The 24,713-nt window shown below is 33.8% G+C and overlaps 1 protein-coding gene and 2 long non-coding RNA genes across 3 annotated transcripts in view; 1 reads left to right on the top strand and 2 right to left on the bottom strand.

Moving 5' to 3' along the window:
- stet (stem cell tumor) overlaps positions 1–24,713 on the top strand; it is a 502,203-nt gene that overhangs the window by 17,244 nt on the left and 460,246 nt on the right. The window lies entirely within an intron of this gene.
- LOC117607942 (uncharacterized) lies at positions 13,538–15,570 on the bottom strand. The gene is made up of 3 exons (XR_004582259.2): positions 15,347–15,570; positions 14,945–15,179; positions 13,538–14,117 (listed from the first exon to the last, which is right to left on the bottom strand). It is a non-coding gene; the product is annotated as an uncharacterized LOC117607942 (long non-coding RNA).
- LOC117607944 (uncharacterized) overlaps positions 17,122–24,713 on the bottom strand; it is a 59,895-nt gene continuing 52,303 nt past the window's right edge. The window contains exons 2-3 of the long non-coding RNA XR_004582266.2: positions 18,465–18,613; positions 17,122–17,767 (exon numbers count right to left, since the gene is read on the bottom strand). This is a non-coding gene — a long non-coding RNA (uncharacterized LOC117607944). The remainder of the gene's footprint in view (positions 17,768–18,464; positions 18,614–24,713) is intronic.

Genomic DNA, 24,713 nt, shown 5'->3' on the forward strand with positions numbered 1-24,713 from the left:
ATAGTTTAACCCTAAATAAACCAAAAACGGAACTCGTCGAATCCATCAGTTAGAAAATCTTGAAAATATATAAATTAAACCTGATATAAGGTACTGCTGTGGGGCAAATATGTAAATAACAAATGAAATATGGAAAATTCACATCCTTTAAGCTTTAGTAAGTTTGAGCTTAATTAAAGTGATCTAACATTCTATTATTCAAAAATTGTAAAATCCTTAAGTTTTCAAATTCTAATATTCTACTACTCTGAGATTCTAATCTTTAAAGATCCTCTCTTAAAGTCTAGCAAAATCTGGGATTCCACCCCAGAAGAAAATCTTAGTTACGCTAATGTTAATAATATCTATAGATTAGCCCTCGAACGGCGGACCATGGAGAGAGCTCCAATTTTAACCTTTTCTATTTAATATTATTTTTAATTTCTAAATTTTGCACTGTTCTTCTAAAAATTATTCTTCCACTATATGAAACTTTTTCATTTAAAAATTATAAGTACTGTAAATTTGTATCTCAATTGACCCAGATTCCGCTGTTCAAGGGTTAAGGGTTAATAAAGATATATTCTAGAATTTTTTTAAAGTTAATAAATACAGTATAAAAATTTTCTGTTTTGTAATACATAAATTATAAGTATTGGAAAAGATATAAAAAATGTTTTTAATAGTTTTGGTAATGTTGTGCCGCCTCTATAAAAACGTTGTCGTGACGTTGACAACAAATTGGCCTTACGCTGTATTTGACACAAAGAAATAAAAAAACTTTAGAAACTCCGTATGATTGGCTATTACTGCACGTAGAAAAATTGAAAAATTTGGAAAAATAAAACACTGAAATTTTGCTAGTTTTTCGTGTGAAAAAAGTTAAATCATTTTTATCAATCAAAAAACAGCTAGGTACTGTAATAGAAAAAGGTTTTTTTCACAAAATACAACTTTCATGACGTCGATTGGATTGTTAGATTTTTTTATTTGCTGTCAACGTGGTCAAAAAATGTCATTTCGAGAAAAACGTATTTATACCAGCACTTGGAAACAAGAAATTAATTCACTATATCTCCGTTAATTTTTTGAATTTTCTTCTAGCACTGTATAAACGTATTCTTGGGATGTGTATCTATCGAAATATATGGAAAAAAATCGATTTTTCCAATCATTTACCGTGTTCGACCCCGTTAATAATCTTACCTATTAAAGATAGATTTTTTTAGATACATAATATCTAATAGACAACCTCTGGGGTGGAATCCCAGATCTTAAAATTTTAGAATCTCAGAGTAGTAGAATATTAGAATTTGAAAACTTAAGGATTTTACAATTTTGGAATAATAGAATGTTAGAGCACAGAATCTTTTAATTTTAGATAGATAATTTCCTTATAAATGAACTACTTTGACCAAAGCATAAAGTGGTAGATATAAATACTTGTCAGCAACCTGTAAAGAGTTAATAACAGATACACTACTGTCAAAAAGTTTGGAAAGAAAGGGATTTAAATAAATAATTCAACTGCATTGCATAATATAAAATATATATTTCACCTATATAGTAATATAGAATTATCAATTATCTCGACCTTTTAATTATTTTTTAAAACAATTAAAATGTTTCCAAACTTCTTGGCAGTAGTATTTGTCGTCGAAGTTATGTATCATGATTGATAACATTTCCCACGAAATTCTTTGAATTCAACGATGTCCAGCCCGCAGATTAGTTACGATCAGTTAACTAATTGTCCGGATTCGTACAGTTCCTAAGCAAACGTTCACCCTAGGCGAAGGGTGCAGGAACAAGGTTCCCCTATTAGGGACAATTGACTCTTGGGTTCCTGTTAAAAGCATTTTTAAATACACGATGTTATCTGTGTCGATTGAAAATTTCATGGTCGTTGACTTTCTTCTCGTCTTTGTTTTTCACAGAGGTGGTCGTACCATGCCGACCTTTAGGCGAGGTATAAAAAAAGGAACAAGTGAAACGTTTCGCCTCGCGTGTATCCTAGGAGCCGAGTGGACCGTGAAATTAAGAAAAGATATCTTGGCCATCGTTACGTTTCTTATTTTCTTCTTATCATTCTCTCCATCGGCTTTTGTCGAACTTCATTTGGCCCGGCTTAAAAGACTAAACGACTTCTAATTAAGGGACAGTCGAAACAAAACATGCCCAATCTTGAAAACATTTAAGATAAAGGAATCTCGATCTGTCCAGTTGCATACCAGTTTCTCGAGAGAAGGGTTCGATAAGATAACGCTTCGTTCTTGCTGTTTATTTCTTTCGTTTATTCATTATTCGTTAGAACACTCGTTAATTTTGTTTTAGAAAAATTATTTCTCTTGTAGTTTGTTAGTTGCACCTTTCGTTCAGCTTTGAAAATGAAATATATGTTGGATTATCCATGTATTCAATGATTAATATTAAATTACAGTTAATTTGTTTAAATTACATACAGTATAACGACTCAAAATTATTAATGCAACTTTCAGATTTCAATTTTGTATAATTAGTTAATTATTGATTGTAGTGTTGTGATGATAAATGAAATTTAAACACGATTTATTAACCATTGTAATTATTTGATTTGTATAATATTGTTTATTAGATTCTATATACATACATTATTGAATATTGTTTAAAATTTTGGATATTTTGTCAAGCATTTGGTTTTTTACTTTTGACTAACAATCTACCTCTTTTGTCAAATTGGCAATTCACATTTTGTATTCTTGCCTCGAGAAGTGCTGCCACCTTACGGGTGGTTAATACACCCTACATTCCGCACTATACAGTGTCCCATGTAAGTGTCATTACTTTTCAAGATTTTCTATTAATTTTATAAAAAATTGACTGAGACAAAAATGAAACTTTAACCTTTATCGAAAACCCTAATCGAAGTTTAATCTTTAATTGCGGGGCGGAAGGGGGGGGGGGGGGGGTGCCTAGGAGTATTAGAGAAACTTAAATTACACTTGGGACTCTCCTCATGGTCCGCCATTCGAAGGTGCATACTCGCCTTAGGAATTTTGGAATTAGAAGTCTTAAAATATTCCACCAGAACTAATGTTTTGTTGTTGTAATTGTTCAATTAGTGTTTATATTTCACCGTACCAGTTAAGTGTTAAGTCTGCATAACTTTTGTAAATCAGAAATTTTTAATAATACTTTTGGCTATCAAACAGCAAATTCATAGGTGTTTTAGAGTCTAAATATTAATGTAACTTCAATTATTGAGGCTCTAAAATATTAAGTAACTTCAAAATTAGGATACTTATCCTTTAATCCCTTTACAATCGACGTACATTTGGAACAAAAAGTACCTGAATAATTTTTGTGATATGAAATAAAAAAATTTGTAATCGGTCATTTTAATGGATTTGAGTGTTTTAGTTTTAAACCTATAATCAGTATAGCATGGCAATCAGCGTAACGTGGCTGTTCAGCGTGCAATTCGTTTGAAAAGTACGGTTAAATCGATTTTAACCGGTCGATTGGTAATAGGAAATTGTAAGTAATAAGGGCTGTGAAGGAAGAGAGAACCAAGCCATCTGTTGTCGGCGCGGTCTACGACAAAACAAACAGCTCGCCAATTACCGGGTGATTTTGGGTCCGCTCAACATAATTTGGAGCGGCGAAGAGGACAAAGGCGGCTCGCCTCTTCCACGCTTTTACCGTCGTTAAACTTCACGAGGAGAAGGGCGAGGCCTGTAGCTACCCACTTTTCTCTTTTCCTCCTCGTTTAGTGTCTCTATTTACGCCCCCTAATAGACTACTTCTTTTTATAATCTCAAAATCAAACTTCGGCTAATTAAAAAATTCAGGCACTGTATAATAACTATTAATAAAATTGTTAAGAAATGTTTAAAAATAATATGAGGAAAGTGAAATAGAAAATTAAATAAAAATTAGGGATCTCTTCATAGTCCACCGTCCGAGGATTAATGCAGAGCCAAAATTAGTATAATTTACTTTATATGCTGAACTATGGTTGAATACTTCTTATAAATTTTTAGTAATTTAAATATAATTATTGGATCTACACAACTCAAACCAATTTCTAGTTTGGAAATTTTAATGAATTTATCAACTTGTTTTAACTGTAATTGAAGTAGAAACTATTTAATGAAGTTTAATTATTGGAGTAAATTCAGAATGATACTTCATATATTATACATTGATAATTAAAATAAAATTATTGAACCTGTACCTACAACTCAAGCCGCTTTTTAATTAGGAAATTTTACTTAATCTATCAACTTCCTTTAATTTAAATTGGAGTTAGAAATTTATTAATGAAAGTTGATCGTTGCAGTAAATTTAGAATGATATTCAAAAAATTAGTCATTCCCTTGTTGGTTAGTTAACAAATTTCTTAATAAAATCTTTTATCTTATTATTATTTTTTTGTATCTGTATATAATTTTTTACAAAATCCATCAACGAAATTGTAGGCATAAACAAGTATTCTGTACTTTAAAAAAGTACAATTCCATTTCAGATACTGATTTTACCTTCATTAACCCTCGAATGGCGGACCATGAAGAGAGCCTCAATGTTAATTTAATTTTGTATTTCATATTATTTTCATTTTCTAAATTGTACATTGTTCCTTTAAACATATGAACCCTTTCATTTAAAAATTATACAATCAACTTAAGGATAATACCTTTGTATACCAATGTTTTGAAAGTTTGGGTCTCGATTGACCCAGACTCCGCTGTTCAAGGGTTAAACCGAAGAAACTACCTGAAGTATGTGTATAGAATAACTTAGTTACCCTATTTCTAGTTTCATTATTTCGAACTCACACTTTCCTTTAACTCGTAAATTTAATAAGCTCGTTTCTTCTTGCATTACAAGTTATACGACACCGAGTATATTCCTAAGGGATTCGAAGTGATCACTACTCGATAGCCATTTATAAATCATTATAAGCAGGTCGAGGGACCGTACGCAAGAAGATTTAGGATCTACGGTTGGGGGACAGTAGAGGCACCAGTACCACCCATTGTGCTACCGGGGGCTGATTTGTCGCGTTACTAAAGTAGCCATGTCCTTCAGCTTGGAAAATCAGTTTAACTTATTTCGAATCACGAATCGTCCATTATGGCTTCATAGAAGAGCCGGACTGACCGTCAAACGTAGGGACAATCGCATTTGCGGAGGTTAGTTTGTAAATTTATGTTTTTAACCGATCGTTGAATGGTTACGGGACGGGAACTAGCCCTACCATTTAAGTGGGGGGTTGTACACGAGGCTGAAGGACTACCTACTGTCGTTTTTAGTCGTTTGTCGTGGCCCTTCGTGCCGACCCGAATAAAGGTGCAAAAACGTGCAGAAGCAAGAAGATCGACGGCGCACCTGAACACGGATAAGATTCAGGGTGGAATGGATGGATGTGTATAAGCGTGGGCCTTCGGTCGACCAAAGGGCGGTGTGGAAATCGTGAGAATTGCCAGAATGCCATGCGTGCCCGTCGCCAGCTTTCACGGATTACCCGGCTTTCGAACGCTGCAGGGAATCTGCAATCTATATATACACCTCTCTCTATTGAGACGTACGGAGGTGCTAGAATGTACCTGTTTGCTATTTTCGAAAACTTATGACTCCGCCTACCGTTTCGTTTCATTCCGTCACGTCCATCAGGAGATTTAAGGTGAAAAAAGAAACATAAATTACCGTTCGAACTGTTTTCATTTAGTTTCTCAATATTGAAGTTTATTGCTACCATTTCTGTGGTAAGTCATTGATTTAAAAGAGATTTTTTTGAGAAGTAAAAATAAAGTGATGGAGTAGGTTTTGTCAGTTGAACATTTTTTTAGAAAATTATTATTTATTTATTAACACAAAATTAATTTGTTTGTAATTATGCAATTGTATCAGCTTGAGAAATAATTCATTTTTTAATTTTAGTATATTTAGCTTGTCAATTGTAATATTTATTTTTCAAAATATTAATTAAAATTGTTAAATAATTTTTTTTGTAGATGTACTGTTAATATTTTCAACTGGAGATCTTTAAATAAAATGTAAAACATAGATGTATAAATATATTTTTATAAATTTATTCAAATATGAATCAGAAGACGTAGTAACTAACAAACTAAAGGTAATGAAGTTGCAATATTAATTATTTCTCAAGTTGAAATAGTTACAAAATTATTTACAGGTCAAGTGTTTTATTTCGTATTAATATAAGTAATAATTTTCTGAGGAAACAGTATTATTGCTTCACTTCTGTTTCTCACTGTAATTAGTATTATTATAACATCAACAATTAATCTTTAAACAACAGAACCTTTATTAACTTAAAGTTAAATGTGTAATTTTTAAACGAGAGAATTTTGTATATTGGAAAATGAATTTGTAAAGAAAGTGTAAAATTTAATGCATGAAAATAATATGAAATATAAATTTAAATTATAATTGTGGCTCTCTCAATGGTCCGCCGTTCGAGGGTGGTTAATAATCTGTATAGGATATTTCTCTTTAACGGTGCAATGTAAATGTATTTTATTGTAGATTCTTTGATGAACCATATTTTATATTATTTTCAATATATAACAAATGAAGTATGTTCCATTTATTTCAATATTAAAATGTTAACAGAAGAGTGAAATGAAAAATAAAATTATTGTGTCAGTTTTGGGTACACAGTTTCAGTAACCGTTTCAAATGTGCCAATTATTAATTTCATAATTGAAGATTTTTAATTAAAATAATTATTTCATTTTATTCTTCTACGTTAATAAGTCAACTTTAATATTCTTTGTGCAAAAATCAAACTCATTATTTTATATCATTGAATTTTAATCATTGTATTTAGTTGATGGGTATGAAATATTTCATTGTAAAATTAATTTTTAATAATTCCTACTTTTGAAAAAAAATATGATATATGTTTAATCATAATAACTTTTATACTGCTCTTTACATTTTCATAACAATTGAAATTATTTTATTTTTAGCAATGCGAAATTCTAATTTTACAAAAATTGAACTATAAAATGATTTCCCTTTAAAGCGTGCCGCAATCAAAGGGTTAAAATACGTATGGCGGCTTATTTCGTGGTCAAAACTCGTCGAAAAAATAGCTGATCGTGGGCAAGGTGTGTACCCATTGTCGTCGTCTGCTTTTCTTACCCCGTCTTTCACCCACGTTCGCTTTGAAAAATTTTCGGCAGGAAAACCCTTTTGTCAACTACGAACTGCATACACCGCGTAAACAGCTGCGAATGCCATTTCAATAACAACTAGCTAGACGTTCGGATAGGGTTTTGGTCCTGGCTCGCTTTCGAATATTCGTTTGATCGAGCGACGAAACCGCTCGGAGAATAAATTTTCCACTCTTTCACATTTCTCCCTCGTTTTCTCTATTTTCCCTGCCATCGTTTGTCCTTATAGCCTGTGACTCGCACAGCTGTTTCGCGAATCTGTACAAACGCCCTCCAAGTTCTACGCATTTTTACCTTGTCGAGGATTAAATCGGAGACTTTCCTTACAACAAATATTTTAATACTATTGTTTCGTTTACAGAAATATTTTATATAGATTCTTTTAACCCTTCTGCCTCGACACTTTATGCGACCAATAAAAATTTCATTATATACAGGGTGTTAAAAAATTCCCTGAAGACCTCTATACCGTTGGATAGATCACGGAAAATCGAAGCGAAAAGTTCTGTAGAAAAGTTTAGCCACATTTCGTTGTTGAAAATTGAAAAATTGACCAATCAACCTTCCCTACTGGATAATCGATTCTGGTCGTGGGTTATTTCGGTCGGCTCCGGATTCCCGAAATTTGGAAAAAATTTTATCCCTCTCAGCCAATCAAAATAATTCCCGACCTGATCCGGGTTGCAGGTACCCGAGATTTTCGAGTTATCGCATATCTGTAGGCATTTTCGAAACCCAACCCGAGTCTAGATAACACAAATTAAAATTAATAATTAATTAGTTAATTAATTAATAAGCTTCCGCTATGTAAAGTGTTAAGTAATCTTTAAAAAGAAACATAAAGAAAATTGCAGCTCTAAATATGTCAGAACACAGTTTTGGTAATTAAGACCATGTTTCGACGAGATCATCCATTGTTCATCGTGATCCTCGCGGGAAACTTGTATGAAAAATATTGCAAGGGGCAGCTAGAGTGCAACCCTTGCAGTCCAGGTGGTTTCGCTACTGTCTGTAACGAGATACCGGGGTAGGTTCGAGGAAGATAGAAAACATCGAAGAAAAAAGGAAAGGGGAAGAGAAGAAAGCTGCTACGAAAGAACGCAACCAGCCTGTTCTTTGGCACCCTCGCCAGATGTTCCTCTCGTTTCAGCTAGCAAGAACGGACAAGTTTACACTTACATTAGTATCCTCGGTCAGGAATGTAGGGAGAACATTTCACCGGTGAATTCGCTTGCTGTATGCGCCTTTCCTCTTCCAGGATAAATGAAAGATACTTTAGAAGCGATTACCAACTTTCCCGACTGCGCCCGCCATTGGATGCCTCGAATGAAGTTTCCTTTTTTAATTAGTTCAAAGCCTACGTGTAGATTCGCTCACGCTGACCGTATCGCGAATGATAATTAACCGATTGAAGAGAACTTTCATTATTCGATTGTGATGTATAAAGATGAGACGTTGTGTTCGTTCCTCAATCACGCGATATTTATTAAACCTGATTCATTTGGAAATGAAATACAGTTAAAATAGCAAATTATTCTAGATAATTATTCTAGTTTTTGATTAAAATTAAAAATGATATGTATACTGAATACGTACTCATTCGACCCTGTGCTTAACCTTCGGATGGCGGACCATGGAGAGAGCCACAATTTTTTAAATTTAATTTTGTATTTGATATTATTTTCATCTTCTAAATTTCTCACTATTCCTTTAAAAATTATATATTTAACTTTAAGTTAATATCCTTGTACACGTTTTATGAGTTTGGGTCAGGAATGACCCAGGAATGAATAATAAACAGTTTAAGGTATTCTGGTATATTTTAAAATAACTTTCCAGGGCGACTTCGTATGAAAAAATGTTTTATACATTTCTTGTTCGTATTGAAATTACATATAAAATGAGATCTAATAGCTCGTGATTGGTACCATAGTTAAGTTGGAAAATGGAAAAGATTGTAGAAATGACGTATTTTTTGAATAGTATAAAAATTGATATAAAAATTTGACCAAATTAATCAAAAACATTCAAAATAATTCTGATACTATACGTAATAAGTACCTGGGAGTGAAGAGTTTATTACTGGCTGTTTCTCAAATGGAAATTAAGTTAATTGGCGTTTTTTAAATAGCACTGTATATTCTTCGATTCATATTTTTACCACGTTCCGTCCGACTCAACAAATCACAGTATGCAGTGAGTTGTTACTCCGATCCGAACGTGTATAACAACACGAAAAAATCAATCGAGTGATACTTTTATGTATTTTTTTAATTATTTGTTCATAGAATAATTTTTTATTCGTGGAGCACAGTTCAGAGATTGATTATTTAAATCTAAATGTAATGTATGAAATATATGCAAATTAGATAGTACTGAAAATAAAAAAGAACAATGGAGAGGAGTTACTTAGGAATACCAAAAGTTAAAACTTTTTCTGCAATAAAATGTAAACTGATAGCATTGCTTTTTGTTATATTAGTTTTACACAGTAGTGATCGGATTCTCAACTAAGTTGGCGGATGGTTCCACAACAAAAATATCCTAACGTGGGTCCAGTTGAGTGTTTTAAACTCTATTAGAACTGCCAGCTGAGACCCGAAGCTTGGAAAAGTTGTTTTAGCACCTCTTAATTTGGAAACACCCACTTCTTTCACTTCTTCGACCCGGATGCACTAATGTATCAGGGTTGTGCATTAATTGCTTTGAAATTAGAAAAGTACAAATGAAAAATAAAAATACGGAGATTATTTCTCTAATTGCATTACATTAATTAATTTGAAATAATTACAAGTACATGCAATATGTATTTTTCAACACGAGCTTGAAATAGTTATAGGTTTGAAATGATCATTTTTCTCATTAGACATGTAATGAAATATTTCACTATTATTTCATTAGTCGTGATTTCATATCATCCAATCTGCGTGTTCGTACAAAAATGATATTCTTTGTATCAGGTTATTTTTCTATTATTTAATTTAATTTAATTGTTTAAGGTCGCATACACCTCGTGGTTATTAGCGACCACTTATTCTTTTATTTTTCTATTTTCTTATTTCCATTTTTCTATTACATTATTATTATTTTTCTATTTTTCAGTTACTTTTTCCATTTTCATATTATTCTTTAATTTTATTTTCTATTTTTCTATTACATTATTTTTCTATTTCTCTACTGTTTCTACTGTTTCTAATGGATCTTACAAAAATTATGATTTCAATTAATTATTCCAATTGGTACATTTCAAATAAATATTTTCAGTACACTAGTAAGTACGTTCAAATGCTATTACATTCAAATATCTAAAAGTATTTGAATTACAGGTATAAGAATCCAACTCTGATAATAGATCTGTTTGGTATTTTAATTTTCAACTCGGAGATATTAACTGAGTCACCATTTTAACGAATGTCCTTGCGGTTCACGGAGAAATGGCGGACACAGTAAAAATAGGGGAGTGGAAAAGGTTTCACGTAGTTTTGTCTTTGAGGCACCGAGGTGGTCGATGATAGTGCCTCGTGGAGATTCGTGATTGCGTTCGTTTTGCTCGAATTACCCTGTAGACGAGTAAAGCTTCGAATACCACAGACTGGCTCGACCGAATAAAGCACTCGAACAAACAATACGGCTTCCCCCAGATGCTTCCGGTCTCTTATTTCACCGGATAGCTGCGTGAACACGTGCCCCGTTTCCTCCTCATCTTTCTTCTTCCGTTAAAGGGCGAGTCATTTCCCCTCCTCCTTGCCATTCCTTCAATGCATTCGATAATTTGATAGCAAGGATCAGTGCAGAGAAAATTTGCGTTCCTTTCTTCTCTGTTGGTACACTTCCGTAATATCTGATTTTCTACTTCCATAAATTTTAGTAACATTACCAGTGACGTTATTTTGCCACGCAATGTTGATCCACAAAAATTCTTAAACCAACAAAGAATTCCTTTATTTTTCTAATTGAAAATACTTATACATAATGAAAATAATAAATTATTGTAAAAATAATAGATAATATTTGGTAAAAAATATTAGTACTTAATAAAACTTTCAACAGGATTATCCTCATAATCCAAAGAAACGTTAATTATCGCTTTTACCTTCTTAGTTGTTTTATGATTCAGTTCTTCTTATAGAGTTACTTAATTTATGTATGTAAAAAATGGTACTTTTATATGATTAACCCTTGAATAGCAGGGTCTAGGTCAATCGAGACCCAAACTTACAAACCATGTACAAAGATATTAACCTGAAGTTAAATGTGTAATTTATAAACGAAAGGGTTTCATATATTGAAAAAATAATTTTTAGAAGAACAGTTAAAATTGAGAAAATGGAAGTAATATGAAATAGAAAATTAAATTAAAATTAGGGTTCTCTCCATGGTCCGCCGTACGAGGGTTAAAAATGATGTTAATCTAAGAAACACGATTACTTGTAGGACGAAGTTAATTTATCTTACTAAAATTTTATAGTATGTATACCTAATTTTTAAATAATAGGTTCTATGAAAAATTATTGTATAGTTTTTAAATGAGCATTACACTATGATTGTAAAGATTGGGAAATCAACTATTTCTTTTGCTTTTGTTTTAGAATTTCATATTTCTAAATACGTAGAACTAAAAACCTTAAAAATATCGTTGTTAAAAAAAATGAGATACAAAATTTCTAACTAAATGACTTATGTATAACCGTGAATATACCGTCTGTCATAACTTTCTAATCATTATTTAAAAAAGTAATTAGTACATTTTTAATTTCTTAGAATCTAGAATATTATTCATTCCTGATCAGTACAAAACTTTCCTGTTTTTGACATCGTTCCTTCTGAAATATTCCCACCTGAAAATAAAATTGATATTTGTTAGGTCCATTGTTGATATTTGATATTTTACATGGTATCATGTAACTGATGGTACAACCGGATAGGAGCTGATTCTGTACCAAAAAATAAGTCGAAAATATATTATAAAATATGTTCATTTGAGACTTAATTTTCGAGAAAATCAAATTTAAAAATCTGCTCGGTACACATATGTACATTTAATCAAGTTTCAACTCAACGAATTTTACTGTAGATCGTCTTTATTCACGTTGATGAACGTTCTTAATATTTTTATACCATTTCAGATAAATTGAGTATGTATGCGCTTACTATTCAGGAATTTTATCCGTGAAATCCATCGAATTGAAACTTGACCAAATGTACGTGCGTGTACCGAGCAGATTTTCAAATTCGATTTCCTCGGAAACGAAGTCTGAAATGAAAAAATTTAATTTTATATTTTTCGATGTAGAATTAGCTCCTGTCCGGTTATACCATCAGTTACATGACACCTTGTACATATTGTATTTGAAAACTAAATCATACCTTTGTTTGTTATCCTTAATAAATTCATATCTTAAGAGGTTAAATTTCACTTTTGGCAATGGTATTATTGCAAACAGTCCTTGTGAACCGGGAACGATGCAGCTATGTATACAGCAAGGAAACGTTGGACCACCTGGAGGATGTTGTCGCGTGCCATTAGGAGTTCCGTTGGCAAACGTTTAACGAAGATATCCTGGAACCACGTGTCAGGGACGTAGTTCTGTATATAGTAATAAAAGCTCCTTTAACGTTTCTAGAGCCACTCGATCCTCCCCCGCCTTAGTACTTATATACGAGGGTATAGGAACGGTGCGCTCTTTCTTGGTGGGTTCGGTTTGCGTTTCCTGCGGGGCACGCGACTCAATGTCCAGCTGCTTCCTGTCTGCTGTTTCTCCGCCTTCCTCTTCCCGTTTTATCGACCAACGCGACATTCTTCTTCTCTCGTAACCGACTTTGTCCTCCTACAATACGCGATAAAAAGATAATATACTCCCTGACGATACAACGCAATTTGAGAAATAATGTTCGTAAAGTAGTTTTATTTTTTATTTCAAATACTACTTTGCCTAAACTGTATATGGTAATTATTATATTATAATTACTATATTACATAATATCATAAATATGCAATTATACAATAAACAATTATCCAAATACAATTGTATAATATACAATTACACAATATACAATTATACAAAATACAATAAACAATATCCAATTATACAGTATACAATTATGCAATATGCAATTATACAATGTATAATTATACAATATACAATTGTACAATATACTATTGTATAATATACATGTATACAATATACATTTATACAATGTACAATCATACAATGTACAATTATACAGTATACAATTATACAACTTAGAATTATACAAATTACAATTATACAATATACTATTATAGAATATACAATTATGCAAATCGCAATAATACAATTTACAATTATACAATTTACAATTATTCAATATACGAGTATGCAGTATACAATTATTCAATGTACAATTATTCAATATACAATTATACAATATACAATTATATAATATTGAATTATTCAATATACAATTATAGAATATACAATTATACAATCTACAATTATTGAATACACAATTATTAAATATACGATTATGGAATGTACAATTATTGTATACACCATTATCCAATATAGAATTATACAATATTGTACGCGCTTCGTACATGATCCTATCTCGGTCGATAACTCACGATGTCAAAATATAATCGTCGTTACACCATCTAATCACCGATTCGAACCGTTACCGTATCACAGACAGCGACCAACATTTCTTTATCTCGAGTTTCGGGTACATTAAATTAATTCAAATGCATTGCACCGCGATACATAGTGATACGCGTAATTATTTAATTAGAGACACGTTGGGTACCAGTTATATTTAATACACAATCAGTGACCGCAGCTGTGTCGTTATTCTTCTCCTCGAAGCCCACGTCTTTGAAACTACGGAATCCAGTTAGTAATTTTCAATTCACCAATATCCAGCTTCAAACATTTGGTCCTTTGGATTAGGATCGAGGATAAACCAGTAATCGTCAACCTGAAACCGACATTTTAACTCGTTAACGGCCATGAGTAACCTTGAAGAAATGCTGCACAAGCAAACGCAGACGTTACGGTCAATTGATTGTGCGCTTATCAATTTCGAAAAGCTCGGTCAAGCAAAAATGACTGCAGCAACCACTCAAAATCGGATGGCGATGTTAAAAGAGGCGCGCATCCAAAGCCAAGAGCTGGATGCGAGGATCGCAGCCTACACCGATAAAGCGACAAAATCCAGTTTGCCATACTTCGTCGAGAACCAAGCAGCAGTAAAAAGGGATAAGTTTCCGAATGGCCCCACCAAAATTGAGAACTCAGGTTCGGTATATAACCTAAATTGACTACCAGAAACCGATTAAAATTGGTTTCAGAGCTGGATGTCTTACCCTTTTTGAGATATCGTGGTAAGAAATTTGGGACTACGTATGCGCTATTCGATACTGCGCATGCGTTATTCCATACTGCGCATGCGCTATTCAATTCTGTGCATGCGCTATTCGATACTGCGCATACCCAGAACCTAACCTAATCTAAAGCACTAAATACTACTTAAAGCGAAGCAGCGGCACTCGCACTCTCACATTTGAAGAAATGACGACTTTTCTATGTCGAGTCGAGGCTTGTCTTAACTCACAACCGCTAGAACCCGTATCCGACTGCATTGACGATTACCGAACATTAACCCCCGACTATTTTTTAATCGAAGCACCACTGGTAACTTCACCTGAACCGAGCGTTCTAGAATTAGGAGACAACCTATTATCTCGTTGGGAACTACTGCAAAAAATCACCGAAACATTCTGAAAGGCATGGAGCAATGATTACTTGCATACGTTGCATCAACGACCAAAATGGAAGATGACGCAAAATCTCGCCAGAGTCGGTCAACTTATCCTGCTTCGCAACTCGAATGTTCCGCCTTGTCGATGGGAACTTGGCCGTATCATCAAATGCCACCCAGGAGATGACGACCTCGTCCAAGTAATCAGCGTAAAAACGTCGTCTGGCGAATACAAGCGTCCTATTGCGAAACTCTGTTCCCTTCCTATCACAATAGATACTGAAAGCGAGAAATCGCAGTAGTCAGGGCTACCAACATTCGTTCCTCAAATACTTATCTTGTTCCATTATTCATTCTTAGTTCTTAATTATTCTATATTTCTTTATTCTTTATTATTCTATATTTCGCACAAGTTAGCTAGTAATTAGAAATTAAACTGTACTCACAAACGCTGCGATACAACCGTTCTGCATTCCGATCATAAGCGCTTTCCACGTTAATGTATTACGCTCGTCCAGTTGAATGAAGTCATTCAAAGGGGGGCGGTGTCTACGCGCTTCGTACACAATCCTTTTCTCAGTCGATAACTCACGATTTCGCCGTAACCCGACGAGTCAAAATGTAATCGTCGTTATACCATCGAATCACCGATTGGAGCGCCGCCCTTATTATAATAATAATTACCAATTCGAACCCAGTGACTACTACAGATCTGCAGTCACTGTCGAACCGTTACCGGATTGTGCGAAAGCAATTTAAAGAGAGTGACTACCGAGCGACAGTGCATTGCACGTTGACTAAAATTGACGTTGACGTTGTACAAAATTTAGAAAATGGGAATGAAAGGAAATTTTAAACATTTAAGCTTTAAATCATTTGGTAGGTCAGCAAAGACTTGGTTTATAGGTACCTTATACTTTTTTTTGTTTTCAAAAAAATATTTACTTGAGGTTCACTTAATTTCATTTAATTTCTGGTTCATCAAAAATCAGTACGAACCTAAGATATCCTCCTTCAAGTATAATTACATTTCACTTGCAGCGACTAATCGAACGCGAGGACTCTTGGGACTAAATCGTGAAAAGGTTTATCTGACCTTTAAACCTCGACGAAACGTCGATGGAAAGCATAAAAATTGAAGTTCCACTTTAAGTTTGAAGTATAAGCGTCAAACTTTTGATTGTTTTTCAAGGCAACGTGAAATCATCAAAAGTTCTCGAGATTTAGTGAAGCTTTTATTCGCGAGTAAAATCATTTTTGGAAATAACGGGTTCATTGTCTTTACAGCAAAGAAAGAAAAGGGGTCAAAAGAATTTTTTTTCTATGTTATTTTATTAATGTCGTGGTAATATTAAGTCTAATTTTCTTCATTTTTGTTTATTCCCAACAATATTTTCTGAAAATTTCAAAAATGTTCTGGTATTTATTAAATAAGAGTTTGTAATTTTTTTATGGAAAATGGGTTCAACTAGCCCTTCTGACCTTTTCTCAGAATATATACTACATCGTTTGACCACAACTTATCAATTTGGTTGGGGATCCGTATCAGTTTATCCTTTCTTCCATTCTGTTATAATTTTCAGGTGGATTTCTAATGTTTAGAACATAAGTTTCAACGTATTTTATTTAGGCCTGATAGCTTAGAAAAGGGATTGATTAGTTTAACAACGATAAATTAAACTCTCTCATTCCTTGTAACATTCAATTCTAAACAACGAACAGGTACATTCTCTCCTACCCATTTGGACTTTTTTTAAGTTTCTCTAATTATAATAATCATTGCACCTCCGAACTCATTCCCTCGCTAAATTAGATTTGTTCTAAACTGATATCTGTGTACAGTTCCATAACAGGTGTTCTGTTTGGAGCATAATATCATTATGTTTCTTATTCCACTTGTATAATGGTTCATTATTAAGATTCTTCCTAAATAATATTATAAACTTAATTAATAGATATTAACCCTTGAATAGCGAAGCCTCGGTCAGTCGAGATCCAAATTTACAAAATATCTAAAAGGATATTAACCTAACGTTAAATGCATAATTTTTAAACGAAAGAGTTTCATATATTGCAATAATAATTTTTCAAGGAACAGTGGAAAATAAAAATAATATAAGATACAAAATTACATTAACCCTTTGTGCTCTTTAATTTTTTTTTTACCTACCAGCAACCCCTTAATTCATTTACAAAATAGATAAAAAAAGGGGGTCTCAATAAAATATTGTATTGCAATATTAAAACATTAAAATATTCAGATTAAAACATTTTTAATTATTTTAGAAATTGCGTTGTATAATGTCGAGTCTAGCTCGACATTGGAGTTGGTGTAAGAAATGTGATATCGAGCCACATTCGACATAGGAGTAATAAGGGTTAAAATTGGGGCTCTCTCTATGGTCCGTCGTTCCAGATTTAATTATGCTAAAAAGGGTTGATTTTGAAATTAAAAAACAATGTAGTTACTGTATATCTTGTGCCCATGACATATGTATTTAAAACCGTCATTGCAAATATAGATACTTGCACATAATCTTTCCAGAAAGGAAGGTTGTTACGAAAGTTTATAATTAAACGTGTATTAACATAAAACATTTGTGTCCCGTTTGATTCGAAACTGTATCCGAAGTGTTCCAGTACTGTTTTTGAAACAGTTGCGATACATTATGCTGAAACGTTATATCCAAGTGTGTATGTACTAAGCTTTACGGTAAAGTTGATGTACTCGGTGAAATAGCACTCGTGTTGTTGCTGTTGTAGTCGGTGGGAGAGGTAATGTAACAACTGTCGTGGTGTGCTACCGGTAGATGGAAGCGCATGTACTCTTGATGTAGCAACAGCAGCCGCAAAATTTCAATGCACCCCTAGGTTAAGGTTAACGTAATTTAATCCTAGTTACCTGTACAGTAGACCACAGAAGTAGGCATTGGGGGAAATAGGATTTCTGGATCTGATGGGCCAAATGCGTTAATTTTATTAACAGTGTTAACTGTTTTGTATATTGCATTTTGCAAGATTTTACAACAGAATCTTAGAATTTAAAAATTTTAGAACATTAGAATACTAGAATTTTGGAATTTGAGAATTCTGGAATTTTGGGATTTTGGGTGTTTGGGCTTTTGGAATTTTGGAATTTTGGGATTTTGAGATATTGAGATTTTGGGTTTTTGGAATTTTGGGATTTTTGAAAGTTTGGAATTTTGAAATTTTGAGGTTTTGGATTTTTGGAAGTGTGGAGTTTTAGGATTTCATAATTTTGGGCTTTTGGGATTCTGCAATTTTGAAAATGTAGGATTTTAAAACTTTGGAATTTTGGGTTTTTGGAACTTTGGAATTTTAGAATTTTGGTGTAATACCTTAGGATCTTAGATTGTTAGAATCTTAGAATTTTGTTGTAAAGTTTCTTTTGGCCTCGCATGAAAATGGGGCAATTCCAATTTTGAAAGAAAATTTGATTTCACATTATTTTAGCTTTTATTGAACATAAAGTGTTAATTTAACCTTAAATTAATCTTTTATAATAAACAATCTGTATGTTGCATTTTTATAAACTTCGAATACCTGAAGTCCCAATGTGTTGTTCACCTTTATATCACATGGCGGATGTCACGTAACGGACAGTCATGTATACCAGCTTTGCTTCTGTTCCTTCCGTCTCATATTGACCATTCTCTCTTACATTGACTGCTGCAATGGCACGCAAGCGCAACCTGCAATTTAAATGATATCGATTGTTTGTTATTAATCGACTTCGACAGACCCTGTATGATATTGCGTGCACGCATGCATACTCTTTCATTAAATGCACTCCTTTCTAACGGGTACCTTAAAATCGCAGTTTCCGACGTAACAACTGTTTTCGTTATTCTATAGACAAGTATAGGATCGATGGCTCAAAGTACAATGGAACAGCTGCACTTCTGTCGATTTTTACTTTTTTTACATAAATGACCTCTAGTTATGTAGTACAATATTTAAGGGGGTGGGTATTTTCATGTTCCTTTTTCTGAAAATCTACTGCAGCTATCGACTTCAAATTTTCAGAGCATCTAGTATCGTACTAGATGTGTACTTTAGCCAGAGGAGATGTTGAAAAACCAACCCTATAAATGTGTGGATTTTTTTGTACTCTTACTTTCAACATAAAGGATGCTGCCAGTCTGGTTGAAGGACGTATTTCAAAAAAGTTTTTGGCTAAAATACGTGTTACCCTTTTAGTAGTAAAAGCACACAAAATTTCAACTCGATCGGTCGAATGGTTACCGAGAAAAAGGAACATGAGTGCCGAAAAACATGATTATGCTCTCTAACAATCAAAAGCGCTGACGAAGGTCACGAATCAGTATGAAAAATCACCGTGATTGAAAATGAACAAGTGATTTATTAAGGCTTGTATTTTACTGGTCAGTATTTTAATCCCTTTTGGTCAGTATTTATATATGAAGGGTCAGTATTTAAATCCTTTGGTATCCTTCCATACTAACCATTCGCTATTTATGTACTAATCTAACCTAACCTAACCGTTTAGTATTTTTATAGTAACCATTTTGGTAATAAAATACTGACCAAAAGTTGATTTATATACTGACCGAAAATGGATTTAAATATTGACCATTTAATTTGTTGCTATTTATAAATAACAGTTTACACCATCTTTACGTAATATACAGTATAGTAACTCGAACATTATAATAAGTAATTGAGTCTTTCTCCTTAGGGAATGCTATCGTGCTCGCTAATACACAATCTATTATTTTTCTCCATTTTTATTATTCATTAAGATGTTTTTTTAATTTATACACTGCGCTATCTGTCCGTGTCGTAGTGCAGATCGAATTTGCGGTGAATCAGCCAGGGAGGTAACTTTGCGCTCGAGCGATCCGCATGCTGTGCCAAGGATCAATCAGCAGGCAAGGGGGATCAGAATAGGGAGGAGGGAAAAACAATTTGTCGACTACGGGTACCACCGTGCTAAGATCAAACGTCGGTCAACGATCGTTTGTGTTGGTTCGCTTCTGTACGCCAATGGCGCCCGTTTCTCTGTCTCTTTTTTTATTTTTTTTTTTATTTTCACATACGAGCCTCGAGTGACGGAGGTAAAGCGCGTGCCAGCAGGGTGCGGGAAAACGATTAGTTTTTAACTTGGTTCGGGGCGATTCGATCGCGTGAAATTACGGCCGGGAGGCTTGTTCGCTCTCGGCGGATTCGCTTTGGATTTTTGGCAGCTCGGCCACTGGCCCTTGCTTTTCCTTTTTTCCCCCCTCTCCGAATGTTTACGTCCGACATTTACCTGGCGGCATTGGGAACCGCTCGATTGAAATTGGTTTCGACTACGCGCTTTTACTTCGCTTGTTTTTCTTCCTTCATATCTCGGCGATCAAGAAGACGATATTCACGTATTTTTGTATCCTTGATATTATTGCTAAAAGATTAACCATACAGGTAGCGATATAAGTAACAATATTTAAGACACCAATATTAAAAAATATAAATTACATAGAATTAAAAATTGAAATTTCAAAAATTAGTCAAAGATATAAAATTTGTTTCGTTTATTTAATATGTCCGTTGCCGACCACGCGATATCGCGGGCCTAATAGCGAACGTTTAAGCATTGAGGCACACAGAGACCGACTGAATGCCGTGGAAGTCACTGCTGACGTGTATCGCGGAATAAGTATACTCGAAAAGTAAAGAATACAAAAATATTATTTTGAATAGCGTGGCCATCGTGCTTGTAATTTAATAAAGCAATTAGAAATTAAAAATTTGAAAATTAGTTATTTCTATTAATAATTAGAGTTTCAATATCTCTTAAAACAAATATAGTCACTCACAGTGAAAATCGTCCACCCTCAATGGGGCGGAAATTAGCTTAAATAAAACAATAAATACAAATAAAATACAATGATTGCGCATATTAAATTATTCTACATAAATAACTATATTTCTAAATTTCTAAACACATTATTCTTTTAAAATTATTGTTTCAATATATAAAATTCTGTAGGGAGAGAAAAAAGCTTCGTCTCGGGATCGTCTGCCAAACTCGTCAGTGGGGCTGACGACAGACGATCCTTGCCCCAGACGCCTATAACTCCGCTTTTCGGAACTCCTATATATCCGAATCGCATGCCGGGGGACCGCCAGCGAGAACAGACCAATTGCTGTATTTGGTTACTGTGGTAGCCATCAAGTTTTTAAGCATATTAAACATCATAGGAACCTATTTAATTAAGTGCAGTAGCGTATAAATGTAGGATGTCGGCGGAAAATAGCGTTTCGTCCTGGGATCGTCAGTCAGACTCGTCAGTGGGGTGACAACAGACGATCCCTGGCCCCAGACACCTATCATACCGCAATTTGGACTGCATGCCGGGCGACCGCTAGCGAGAACGCTGTCATCCCGCTGCCACCTGGCGGTCGCCGACCCAAGCTAAGGGCGTCCGGGGAGACTCATCGCCTTCCCCCTCCACTAAATGCCTACAATTTTATCGTTTAAAAATTATACATTTATCTTTAGATTAGTGTCTATATATAAATATGATTTGTAAGTTTTGGTTAATCAATTCAATGGTTAAACGGTCTATGTTTCTATATTGATACTTTATTTATTTATGGTAATTTAGCTTGAGAGTATGCCAGATAGTACATTCTCGACGGCCCTTTGGTTATTGACTCTCTGCTGTCGCATATTGTTCGCCATATCACGGAATCAATGATAATCTGTCGGGGAGCTATCAAGGGAATATGATAGGTGAGGCAGAACCTCTCAATTCAGCTTTATGACCGTCTGTTGGGTGATTTGTGCTGTATGCAACCGAGCGTTATCCACGTGCAGGAGGGATTCCTTCCTGCTCACAAAATATGGCTGCTCTGCTTAAAATTTTTCTCTTCTGCATAATATCACGGAGAATATGACTACAGCGATGATTAGCCCTTATCTAAGAATCTAAAGTGAATGATAATCTATGATACTGTCTATGGTGATTGTCTACTATTTATTTGCCATTTCCATTTCTTTTTTTTTTCAAACTTGAGTATGTTGAAAAGGGCTACTTGAAAACTTAAAATATGATTTAACCCTTTGCGAACAAACATCATTGTCATAGTAATTTATAATTCTATACATGCTATTACATCAAGTCCAAAATTATTTTAACCTTAAGCCCTAAGTCCATTTGGCCCTAAAATTTTTTGCAAACTAGTATCAAGAGCTCTTTAGACTGTTTGGCTCGGAACAAGATATGGACTTGTAGACGTTTAGTGGAGGGGGAGAGGGTTTTATCTCCCCGGACGCCTTTAGTCCCGGCCGGGGACCGTTAGGTGGCGGCGAAATGATTAGTGTTCTCGCTGGCGGTCGCCCGGCATGCAGTTCGTATATATAGGAGTTCCGAATTGCGGTATGATGGGTGTCTGAAAACGCCTATTTCTTCTCTTTCCTACAGACTTAATATTATTTTTATCCTATTATAATAAAAATTAAACGATTTAGAATAAAATAATTTTTACCATCAGGGAGAGTGAAAAATTTGATATAAGAACCATATAAAATGTCATCTTTTCAAAAAAGTGGACTTAATACGTTCTGACTTTGATGTCTAGCTATTGAAAAACACGTAAATCATTATAGATAACGAGTTTAAACAAGGGTCAAAATGGACTGTATACCTCTATGCATCTATTAAACCTTTCGCTGTTTGATTGCTAACAGATGTCCGTTTAGTGGTTGTATAGGTCGTCGATCGGGAACGTTTGCTTCTCATCTCCTTTGGAGGAGCCGGTTTTGCTTCTTGACTCCGGTTGGCTGGTCCCGTGGCCTCATGGCATGTAACACGTCGCGTGTAGGCACGTGCTCTGTAATGTATAATCTAACCCATGGCCGAAGGCGGTTTGTAGGGTTGATATAAGGCGCAGACGGGCGTGAGTACGATCGGTAGTTAAAAGGAACGAAAGAAGAATAGAAAAGGCGATACTGGTTTGGAGGAATAAATTTGTGAAGATTTGTGAAATTTTCAATGTGTTTCTTTCTTTAATGAATAGGGTGGAATCAGGTTTGATGTGTGAGCTGTGTAAAGTAGAACTTCTCATCTCAAGCTTATAATAATTTTTCTAATCTCTTAAAAATCAATTTCTTTTAAAAAAATATATAAATTAGTATTTTATAATGCTGTGTCTCTAAAATTAGAATCTCAAAAAAAAATGTGAAAGCAAAACATCCAGTGTCTAATAAAATGCAACTTAAATACAATGGTACCAAACTATTGTTTATTTTCTGATATTTTCTGATATAAGATATAACATTTTGAATTTACGTTAGTTCAGTTAAATTTGCCAAGAAGGTGCAATTTATTTCTGTGATAATTATAACATGTATTCACGCTTTCCTCTGAGAAAATTAATTTTCTGAATATTCATATATCAGATACTTTGGAAGGTGTTTTCAGAGGAACATTACGCCGTCGAACGTTATACCGTTAACACGTAGCTGTAAGTTAACGGTTGATTAGCTGCAAATTATAGTGCAACTATGAGCTAGTATCTTGTACTTCGTTTATGGAATTTGTGTTATAAGAATCGCGTGTAAGGTAGCGTAATAGGATGTATTTCATGGAAAATTAGAGCTATATATTATATTTGAAGTATTATCACATTAAGGTGGAATGAGATTTGAGAAGAAGATAATTTCTGATAAACTTCGTGAACAATGTAATTTTATGTTATATGAGCCGCCTATTTAGCAAATCGGTTAACTCCAAAAAACCAAAAATTAGGGAAATTAATAAAATATACAAAGTTAAGCATCAATCAGGTGCTTTGACACTAAAATTTTAAAAAATTTTAAAAATAGAGTTAGTTATTTTGGATTAAGCTTAGTAATCAGGAAGGGATTTTGTTCATTATTCATATTGTTAATTATTATTCTATTCATTTATAAACAAATATTATTAATTACCCAACAAGATAAATGAACTTGATTCCAAATTATATCCAAATTATAATCATCACTATCAATTAATTCTACAAATTGTAGATGTAATAATGACAAATCACAGGAGAAATAGATGAATCTATATATTAAAATAAAAGCTGCGAAAAATAAACAACTCTGAAAAACAGAAATTCAGAAAATCAAGAATTATTTATAATAATAGAAAAACAGATTTTTCTTAATTTGGAAATGAACAAAAAAGCAATAACATTTATACCATCGTTCAAAAGTTTGTAAATAAGTAATCCTGTATTAACCCTAGAGAGGCGGACCATGAAGAAAGTCCCATTATTAATTTAATTTTGCATTTCATATAATTTTCATATTTCAACATTATTTAAATAATATCACAGTTCTCCATATAAACTAATATAAAATGTTATCCACTTTGCGCCATATTGATTTACATCACGCCCCTATGTCAGATCCCATGAGTGTGATTATAATAAAAAAAAAATCCGAAAACCTATCCTTTTAAGATTTTGTTCAACGGTAATGTATGCACAAGACAGAATACGCAACATTTTCAATTTGAAGTACAGTTACATGGTAATCCGACGTATCGATGACGCGCATCATTTAACAACGATCAGTACGAACAGGTGATAAGATCATGGGTCACGCCGATAAAGATCGAGGTAAGAAAGGTGTGTGAATACTGGACACCGAGGTAGGGCAGATCGTACGCTTCTAAGAAGGAACGCTTATGAATATTGCGCGATGAAAGAAGATGTTGATGGCTTCCTCCTCCGCTGAAATCCCCGGTTGGTACAAGTCTTTTTTCTCCGTTTGTTTATTTAAATTCCGTGCAAACATTG

This window comes from Osmia lignaria, chromosome 5 (genome assembly GCF_051020975.1).
Source record: "Osmia lignaria lignaria isolate PbOS001 chromosome 5, iyOsmLign1, whole genome shotgun sequence".
Taxonomy (NCBI): Eukaryota; Metazoa; Arthropoda; class Insecta; order Hymenoptera; family Megachilidae; genus Osmia; species Osmia lignaria.